The sequence below is a fragment of the Coffea eugenioides genome, chromosome 1 (assembly GCF_003713205.1).
Source record: "Coffea eugenioides isolate CCC68of chromosome 1, Ceug_1.0, whole genome shotgun sequence".
Taxonomy (NCBI): domain Eukaryota; kingdom Viridiplantae; phylum Streptophyta; class Magnoliopsida; order Gentianales; family Rubiaceae; genus Coffea; species Coffea eugenioides.
Window position 1 is genome coordinate 39,491,940 of NC_040035.1, and position 11,258 is coordinate 39,503,197.

The following is an 11,258-nucleotide window of genomic DNA, read 5'->3' on the forward strand; positions in this document are numbered from 1 at the left end:
ATCGAAGCGGGAGAATCGAGTTGCACACCTTTCTCAATTCTCCACGCGCGGCCTAATTTCCACTAATGAGGAACTAAACCCCAAATTCTAGTCAAGGGGGCAACTGACGAATTGGTTCACCGATTACTGTGAGATCTAAGCCGTTGTTAATTATTTTCTCCGTTTATTGGTATTTATATACTCCCTGCTCTTAATTGTTATAGTTCTTATGTATGATTGATTAGTGCGCAATAATTAATTATTCATAGAGACTATTTTGCTAAATAGGGGTAATTGAATCCGTAATTGTTCGTTACCTCTATCCCAGTAGCAACTGGTATAATTGGGTTTATGTCAGGGGAATATATGATCTAGCTTAAATAAACCCTCGTAGCGTGTTTATTGGTTAGGATTGGGCCTTTCTAATTATTAATGCAATCTGGAAATTAAATCCTACGGTCGTACCTAGGGTTGTTTTTGGGTTAGAGAAATAGCTAACGGTCGTACCTTAGCTATCGATAAATTACGGAAGGGTTGGTCGTTTAGCGCGTGCGAGACAACTATAACCAATCTATTAGTAGATGTTGGAATTATATTTGAATCAATGATCAGTTGCATGAACCATTTCTGAAGTGTACCCTTGGCTAGAGTTTCTCTTAATTATTTCTTTGCATTTAATTTGTTTAGTTGGCATTTGATACCAAAACCCCCCATTAATCTTGGTTTGAAAGGAAGCAAAAATATCTTGCTAGTCCCTGAGGAGACGACCCTACTTACCACTGTCTACTAGTTAGGGAATACAGTTAAATAATTAATTCAGGTATATAGGATTAAGCAAACTCTTCGGGAACAGGGTGAATCAAGTAACCCATTGCACACCTAGAGTCCCTGCTCCAGTACTCGAATTGATTACTGACTGTTCCAGGTGGTAGTTAGGATTTATTTATTATTATTGCACAGGTTCGGCACCTGTCAATTTTTGGCGCCGTTGCCGTTTGTTCATCGTTTAAAACCGTTTGTTCATGTTTCAGACATTGGCACTGTGGAAGAGGTACACTTGATAGATCATATCTATGCCTAATTGCTCACTGAGGAGTCGTCTAGCCAAAGACGTTAAAGAAAGGCGCTTCTTGGGAGGCAACACAAGGCCTCCATTTTTTGTTATAGTTCTCTTTCGTTTTTCGTTGATTTTTGGTTGTTTTGTTTCATTGCCAGTGTTTTTGGTGTTGGGCAGGAGACTTGGATTTACAAGGCATGCCCACGCCCTATAAGTGATGCTGTTGAACATCGTAGAAATGCTTGGGTAGAAGACTCTGCCTTATAAGGTGTGGTCACGCCTTACAGCAACTCTAGTCAACTCTGGGGACACAGGCTTGGATTGAAGACTTCCGCTTCCATCTGAAGCAACGCTACACCACACTACCATCAGAGGCTCCACGCTGCCAGTCCCTGACACTCTACCCCCTACCATGGTGTTTTGCTGCAGTTTTTTATTCATTCAGGGAAGTTTTTTGCTCTCTTCACTTGACTTCAACTTTTCGTTCTTACATTGAGGACAATGTAGACTTTAGGTGTGGGGGGAGTAGTCTAGCTTTTCCTTCTTACTGCTTTCCCTTTTGCAAAAAAATAAAAAAATAAAAAAAAAAACTTTACCATGCCTTTTGGATTTTTATGGTTAGCCCTGATAAGCAATGGCTAAATTTTCAAATTTAACTATTGTTACGGTTTTAGATGATAATATGTTAAGTATGATATGATAACATTTTAGGATGTCTCTCTGGTAAATATTTGAGATTTTGTGACTCTTGCAATTTCTTTTGGTTAACTTTTCTAGGCATTGTAAATATTTTTCTGACATTTTTGTGTGAACTGGTTCAACTATTAATCTTAGTTCTCCATGTTAAGGAAATGAAGCAGGCTTGCATGGTTTTAATTTTACTTGGGTGTTTATTTGTGAATAACATTCGGCTATACTCCGCTGGTTATCATTGACTAGTAACCGGGGGTCTTCACCTAAAGTGTCGATTTTCGCGTCAAAAAGCAGCGATAACTATGAGTATATGGTCTTTAAGCGGTTAAAGTTGAGTAACCGGGCTCCTTCATTGGAGAGATGTCGGAGTTCGCGTCAAAAGACTTGAATGGCTCAAGACTTAGCACTTCCTTCAAGAAAAAGAAAAAAAAAAGGAAAAAGAAACAAAAAAAAATGAAAATGATGAAAAAGAAAAAAAAAGAAAGGAAAAGTATACGAGCATGAAAGTATGTGAATAATTATATTGCCTGCGGATCCATGAGTCTTTATGTTGAGATTTTGCTTAATAGTTAGACCAGTTATTAAAGAATGTTGGTTGGATATTTTCTATTCTTAGATTAGTTAGTCGGGATTTGAAAGAATCATTGGTTTTAAAAGCTAGTTGGAGAGTTATCTCGTAAAATTTGTCATTAGTACTTGACAGTTATCTAAATCATACATTGGCAATAGTTGCTTTGATTAATAGCCATTGTTTTGAATCCAACTGTTGCAAAAATGTTTGCTCGCTGGGTTGTGTATTTAAAGTTTGAAATGCCTGAGGACAAGCATTGTCTTGGTGTGGGGGAATTTGATAGGAATATAATTATGCACTTTATTTGTGGGTGTTTGGTCTTAATTTTGGCAGTTTAGTATGCAAAGTATTGGATTTCTGTTCATAATTAGTATTTGTGTTAATTACAGGCAATTAGTGTTGAAAGTGACAAAAGGGAGGCAAAATCCAGAAGACTCTTGCTTCTAAGGCGTGCCCACGCTAGACAATGCAGAGTTGCATGAAAAAGCCGGATTGCGGGTCCTATTCCTGGGGCCACCGCCTTTCCTTGGAGCCATACTTTAAAACTTACGTGGGATTAGGAAATAGAATGGGAAGAGGACTTTTTGGCAACACTTCAATAAGGGAAATAAGAAGAAGAACTTGGGAATTCTTTTCCAACAAAAATCCCACTTGGGAAAGCACGTGGGTGGCGGCGCAAGAATAAAAGAAGAAAACAGCAACAGACTAGGGATCATCTTCGTCTTGGACTTTTCTTCTCTCGGCTTTTGCTTTATCATTGTTAGTCGCTTAGCGGCCGCATTGTTTTTCACTTCGTCTTGGGTTCAGCAAAAACTTCATGAAAACTATGAATTGCTTCGTCGTTATGTGGCAAGGCTGAATCTTTTATCTAGTTGAGGAATAAATCAAGGATTGGAGCACCATAACTGTGAGATCGTTTTAATTGTTTTATTTTTAATTTATATGTTCATGGGTATTTGATTATTCTCTATTTTTCCCTGAGTTATTACTGTTTAGATTTATTGGATAATTAGGCCTGTTATTCGATTGTCTAAATAATTGATAGCCAATTAGGATGTTGGCGCGTCGCCTTTAAGTATCTTGATTAGTGGCAAACGAGACAATTTCACCGCCTCGCAAGCGGTTTACTTTGGATCGTGGGGATAATTAATCTAGCCTAAATAAACCCGCATGTGTGTTTGTCATCTAGAATTGGGTCTTTCTAATTCCTAATGCTGTGGCTACATTAAATCCTGTGAGCATTCCTGGGGTTGTCTAATCACAAGAGGGTAGTTTATGAGCGTCTCTTGACTACCATAAAATTAAGGAAAGATTGGTGGTTGGGTGCGTCGCTTGACCACTATAACCAGTTTATTCGTGAGTATATGAATTGTCCTTTGTATCTGTGATCAGTTGTGTGCTTCGGTGCCAAGATTAATTCCTTGACTAGGTTGTTTTAATTAATTGTTATTTGTGTAGTTTGGTTCCTGCTATCTTAATCAACTTTAAATTTCAGTTTTTATTCCTTTTTAATTAGTTGGTACTACTGCTAAAAATCCCCCCCATTTTCCTGTGTGATTTGCCTACCTGTTCCCTGAGGAGACGACCCTACTCACCACTATACTCATTCAGTTTTGGTAGTAGGTCTAATATAAATTTTATTTTTGGTGGTTTGACACCCACCAAATTTTGACCTACTACCATATGTCGACATTGAAAAAGTTGGAACAAGTCATCCTCATCTGTGTGCATTTCCTACTCTATGTTGGCCCCTCCACCAAATTGGCAAGACTTCAAACTTTAATGTTTTAATAACACACTTTTTTTTGAAAAAAAAAAAATCAACTGCTGTGTGCAGGATTTCTTTCTTTTGATTCGTAAATGCTTCCTCCACTCAAGAATGGTCCTCTATCATTAGAATAACGTTTTCATGTTTCAGTGATTGTGAGTCTGATCGACAAAATCTACGCTTTATTTATAATTTTACTTAAAAACTAATAAACAAAAAGTCAATTAAAAATTATTGCTAAATGCATGTAAAAGGTAAAAACTAATAAACAACACCAATAAAATTTGGGATGAACGCGGACTAAAAGGTATTAGGGCTAAAGAACAAAACTTCAGCCAAAATTTGGAAATACATACGATATAACAATCAGAAATCAAGTTTAAAAATAAAACTTGAAATTAACTTTGGACTTTGCTTTTAAGGTATTTTGATGAAATTATTCTTTCTTGAATATAGTTGGTTGGAATACTAAAGTTTTATGTATTCTTTGTATAAATTAAAACACAATTTCAACCAAGCTAAGAACTTTCCAACTCCAAATGCCCATATAGTTTATAAGCAAAAGAAAACTAAACTGAACCGATTAAGTGCTTCATAAAAATCTTTGAACCCTGAAGAAGGCATAATAAAACTCAACTTACGAAAGATTCTTAATTATGGGATACTTAAAAAGAAATAATGGCAGATAAATTTATGTTGTAGTGATAACTATTTTATTGAAAGAATGAAAAGATTAAAAGTACTTAGTAAGAAAGAAATATTGTAATGGCCATGGAACGTAGATGACTACATTAGAGAAACTACATAAAGAAATTAACAGTAATTAATGTAATGAAAAAATGAAAAAAAAGAACTAAATGTACTTAGTGCTAAAGAAATTTAGTAATAGCCATGTAATGGAAGATGACTACTTTATTTTAACCAGGATAGAGGCATCTTTGAGCAAAATAACGTAAAAGAACTACAAAATTCGTAGTTAATATTTGATGAAATGATGTAGAGCTTTGCATTGGAGGGTGACTAACTTTACTCGGCGTATCGAGCTCATCCTGATTTGGGGAGTGCTCCATCTTAATAACAATGTACCTTCACTTACACAATCTTCACATTTGCTATTCCCTCTTTTTTTATTTTATTTTTTCTATTTAAAGTAATTTAGCCAACTTTTACCCATTTAACTTATCCCTTTCTTTATTAGTTTAAAATTGTTCATTGCACTGACCTTTTTTAATTCTTTTGTTTAAATATAATTTAACCAACTTTTTCCTTTTCTTTTTCAACAAAAAACACCATTATCATCTTAGAACCATAGAGAAACACAAGATTTCTTGGTTATTTGTGATTATTTATGTAGTGGATAACTCACTGATGTAATTACTCAATCAAAAAAATACATGTGAAGATTGTATAAATGCATCAAAACACCTTTTTCTTGTTTTGCTTAATCATTGATAGTTGGGGTAGCCGTAAAATTTACAAATTATAAGAATAGTGTTTTTTATTTTAAAAAAAAGGAAAAAGTTGGCTAAATTATATTTAAAAAAGAATAAATAAATGTAAATGCAATAGGGAAAAAATTGCTTTTGAACAAATAAAGAGAAGGAAAAAACATTAAATGGCAAAAATTGGGTAAATTACTAAAGAAAATAAAAAAAAAAAGCAAATGTGAAAATTGTGTGAATGCAAGTACATTATTGTTATTACAATAAAATATTTAAGAAAGTTTATGTGGCAATAAATCATTGGGTGCCTAAAAAGCCCCAAAGCAGAATGATTTTGATATACTTTAAAGTACTAGAAGTGGCAAAATGGATATAAATAGTTTTAGTTAAATGGATAGTGGATCAAATTGATCCAATCCAATTAAAACCATTTAATAAATGGATCTAAATGGATGTCATTTAAATGGATAGTGTAAACCATGATCCATTCATTTATCCATTTACTCTCCCAAATCCTAAATTTAAGATCCAAATGTTTTTTCCCAAAAAATACAGCTCCCCAAAGTTCTATTTTTAAATCACCTAAAACCTTTTGGTAATAACAAATGCTTGTACTACTACTCTATTTCAGTTCTTCATAAAATTAGTTTAGTTCCAAGAAAATTTAACTGCTGTGGTCAATTTAACCTTTCATCATTACTTTAAGTATCATTTTGTAAAGTAATGAACAATTAAGAACTTGGCTACATTTTTATAACTTTTGGATGAATTAAATACGGCTTTACAGTGAAAAGAAGTTTACGTTTCCAGTTTTTTTGCCCTCCTGTTCAAGAGGGATGTCTTGAATAAAAGTGGAGTTTTAATAAGAAATCTTATGTTATTTGACAAGTAAAATATTTTCATCACATGTGCACGTAGTACCTAAAAATGTATGAAACTCCTTATTATACCATTGATATACAAGCTACCTTATATTACTTAGTAAATTAGGTGTCTTTTTTTTTTGGATAGTTGGGTTGGGTGATAAGGGGAGAGGGATTGTAAGTATGAGGATTGGAAAAAAAAAAAAAAAGAAGGTGTCATTTACGTATTTTAACCAATGTTGCGGGGACACTCGTTAGAAAAATTCTTTTTATAAATAAAAGAATTAAAAAAAACAATAAAAATTATTTTGACACTGGATGATGCATTCTCGTTTTTTCTTTACTTAAGAATGTAAATGTTTGCAATCATTACTACATGAGAGTTTAATTAAAAAAAAACAAGAGTGGAGACTAAAAAATAATTTTGAAAAGGATGGAAGAAGTCTAGCAACTAGAAAGCAAATAAAATGCAATTGATGTTATTGGCAACTTGGCATATGAGGAAGTTACGAAGGAAAGAATAGATGGTCCCACAAAATTAATTTGATATATGAGGAAGTTATAAAGAAAAGAATAGATGATCCCACAAGATTCTATCCCACTTTTTTATAAATGTGTTTTATGTTTTTTAAGTTAAGTGGATGTATATGGATAACATGGATAATCCATTTAAATCCACCAACATAATTGGATTTAAATGGTTATCCATTTAAAATCATTGAATTTATATGGATCATCCAAATCCATTTAAGGTTGGTTTATATGGATGGATTGGTGGATATGAATCCATTTTGCCACTTCTACTTTAAACTATGTGTGTGAAAGTCAAACCTTTAAAGTAAAATAAACTTGAAGCATGTACTTCAATTGTAACTGTACTATAACAAAACATTGCGATCAGCCCACCTCAAAGATCAAAAGTTTTTTTTTTAAAAAAAAAAAACTTCAAGGGTTTACATTTTTTCTATTATGTTAACAATAGATCAGTCTTAACGGCAAAAGATGAATTTTATATCTAACCAATAGTTACTTCTTCTAGTCTTCTTATGGTGTCAGTATCTAATATCATGATAAAAGTTTACTTTCACTAATCAATTTGAACTTGCATTTAATCATTTTTGGCTTCTTGAGCAGATTCCAAGGAATAGTGCAATACAAAACTTATTAGACTTTTGGAATAGGTAGGAAATCTATTAAGATAAGACATTTGAATCCCTGCCATGTTTGTTGGGCCGGGTGAATTATTTGTAGTTGCATACAACACTTGCATTTTGCAATCCATCATTGCAAGAAAATAATGAAGATATTACGCTTAAGGTATAGATTAATTAGGAAAATTCAACTACAAAAATTAAAAAAACATGCAGTAAAGAACGTGATCAGAATTTACTCAAAATAATGTTTGTAGCTCTTTACTTATTGAAAATAAAATATTTCTAGCTCTCTGCGTTGTTGTTGTCAGTCCATCTACTGAGATTTCTACTTCTTTTGCTTCCCAACTTATAGGAGCTCTTGCTTCCTAATATTCATCTTCTTTTCGCTTCTTCCCAACTTATAGGAGCTCTTGTTTCCTAATATTCATCTTCTTTTTGCTTCTTCCCAATTTACAGGAGTCTTGTTTCCTAATGTTCATACGAAAGTCAAGAAAATCATGCCCCTGAAATTTTTGGATTTTTTCTCTTTTCTTTTCGTTAGTTCCTTCGTATTCTTGTTCGGGTCCATGCTCTAACTTTTTTCAGCTTTGAAATGTTTAAGGAAGAATAGTAGCAGTTGTCATGTCATATTGACATCGGATCATTTAGGATTTTTGTCCACTTAACTAAATTAACTAAAGTTTGGATGATAATTAAAAAAATTGATTTTTTTTTACACCTAATGATAACTGCCCCGAAGATGGACTGTTGGAATGATGGTGACCTGAGGGTGTGCCGGCCAAACCTTTCTCAATTCGGAACTTTCCCCTGGTTCGGACCTTTCAATGTTTCTTCTATTGGTGAAATCATAAACCACTGTCGTTTTGTAAAAAGAGTACTCAGACTATGTTACAAAATTGAAAATGACACGGGGTCCTGTTCACTTCTTAGTTAGTTATTGAGGTTTACTTATAAATCTTGGTTCATCTGTCTAAAAATGTTTAATATACAAACCAATCTTGATAGAAGACTAAAGAAAATGCTAACGAAGCTTAAGTTGCTCTGTGTCATGAAGAAAAGTAACCATAACTATTCTTTAAGCTGAAAGTTTCTTTTCTTTTTTAAGCTTAAACGTATCATGATTCATTCACATTTGATCTAGCTCGGTAAAATAGGGTGAAAGATGCTTATTTCTAAGTATCACATTTCAAAAATTTTATAGTCTAATTACTTTCTTAAGGAGATTTTTAGGGGAATATTTTGAAACGAAAATGAGTAAAAACGAGAAAATCACAAAACTATGTCAGAGGTTACCCTCCCAGAGTGAAGGAATGGGGTGGGTGGTACGGTAGATTATATCTCGCCAGATCATTAGCAGCAATTCTTCTTTTCAGGTTGAGGTTGTTTATTGTACATTTAACCCTTTATTAGCCAAGTCTGAAAAAAAGGAGGAAAAAACATTTCACTTGATAGATTTTCAATGACTTTTAGTATAAATGCAAGACTATGATTTACCCGTTAACAGCAGGATTACGTAATTAAGAGCATCTTATCTAATGAATTAATATTATAAAACTAATGAAATAACAAAATGTGGGGTAAAATAAAATAAGGAGAAGCCGATAAAAGTAGAGAACTATATTTCTTCTATTCACCCAAAAACGATCAAGAATGCACCTCTATTTATAGATACACTGAGAGGTTACAAATTAATTGTATAGGGAGATCAAACCGTCATCCATATCCTTTTATCTTTGGATGGATTCAATAGAAATAAATAAGCTTAATAAACATAGGAGAGTTTAATGGACATTCACTCCCATTTAATTGTTTCATAACACTCCCCCTTGGATGTCCATTACACAAAGAATATGCCTCGTTAAAACCTTACTAGGGAAAAATCCAGTGGGACAAAAATCCCTAGTGAAGGAAAAAGAGTACACTATTCTTGTGTAATAATTTCTCCCCCTGATGCAAACATTATTTGAGATCTTTTAGCCGATGCATTCCAATATTCTTTACCAGTTTCTCAAATGTAGCAGTCAGCAATGCCTTGGTAAACAAATCTGCCAAATTATTATCTGATCGGATTTGTAACACATCAATCTCACCATTCTTCTGTAAATCATGAGTAAAGAAAAATTTTGGTGAAATGTGTTTCGTCCTATCTCCTTTAATATATCCTCCTTTTAATTGAGCTATACAAGCTGCATTATCTTCATATAAAATTGTTGGAGGATTTTCCTTCTCGGAGGATAACCCACAACTCTTCCAGATGTAGTGGGTAATTGATCTTAACCAAACGCATTCTCGACTGGCCTCATGAATTGCTATTATTTTAGCATGATTTGATGAAGTGGCAGTTAAGGATTATTTTGTAGAACGCCAAAAAATGACTGTACCGCCACAAGTAAAGAGATAGCCAGTCTGAGATCGTGCTTTATGTGGGTCAGATAAATACCCAGCATCAGCATAACCAAGCAATTCAGGTTTGGATTTATTTGAATAAAACAAACCAAGATCAATTGTTCCTTGGAGATAGCGAAAAATATGTTTAATACCATTCCAATGTCGTCTCGTAGGCGAGGAACTAAATCTTACTAATAAATTCACCGCAAATGATATATCTGGCCTTGTACAATTAGCAAGATACATTAGCGCACCAATTGCACTGAGATATGGTACTTCAGGACCAAGTATCTCTTCATCTTCCTCTCGTGGTTTAAAAGGATCCTTATTAGGATCTAATGATCTGACGACCATTGGAGTGCTTAATGTATGTGCCTTATCCATATAAAATCGCTTTAATACCTTCTGGGTATAAGCAGTTTGATGGACAAAAATTCCACCTTCTAAATGCTCAATTTGCAAACCAATGCAGAATTTTGTCTTTCCAAAATCTTTGATCTCAAATTCTTTCTTCAAATAGTCGATAGCCTTTTGGATCTCTTCAGAAGTTCCAATCAAATTTAGGTCATCAACATATATAGCAATTATCACAAAATTTGATATATTTCTCTTGATAAAAACACATGGACATATTGGGTCATTGATATAACCTTCTTTAGTTAAACATTCATTGAGGCAGTTATACCACATACGCCCAGATTGTTTGAATCCAAATAAGGACCTTTGTAATTTAATAGAATACACATCTCTAGGATTTGATTTACATGCTTCAGGCATGTTGAATCCTTCAGGGATTCTCATGTAAATATCATTTTCAAGATTTCCATACAAATAAGCAGTGACAACGTCCATCAGATGCATTTCTAGTTTTTCATGCACTGCAAAACTCACAAGATATCTAAATGTGATTGCATCCACTACAGGTGAATACGTTTCATTATAATCAAATCCAGGTCTTTGTGAAAATCCTTGAGCTACAAGTCTTGCTTTATACCTCACAATTTCATTTTTCTCATTTCTTTTTCTCACAAATAACCATTTATATCCAACTAGCTTTACACCTTCAGGTGTTTGGACTACAGGTCCAAAAATTTTTCTTTTAGCCAGTGAATCCAATTCAGATTGGATCGCATCTTTCCATTTTGACCAATCATTTCTACGTCGACATTCATCAACCGATGTAGGCTCATGATTCTCATCCTCTACCATAATATCAAGTGCTACATTATATGCAAAAGTACCATCAACAATCATTTCTCTTCGGTTCCAACTTTTTCTTGTAGTGACAAAGTTTATTGAATTTTCTATAATTTCATTCTCATCAGGAGTTGGCTCTTCGGGAG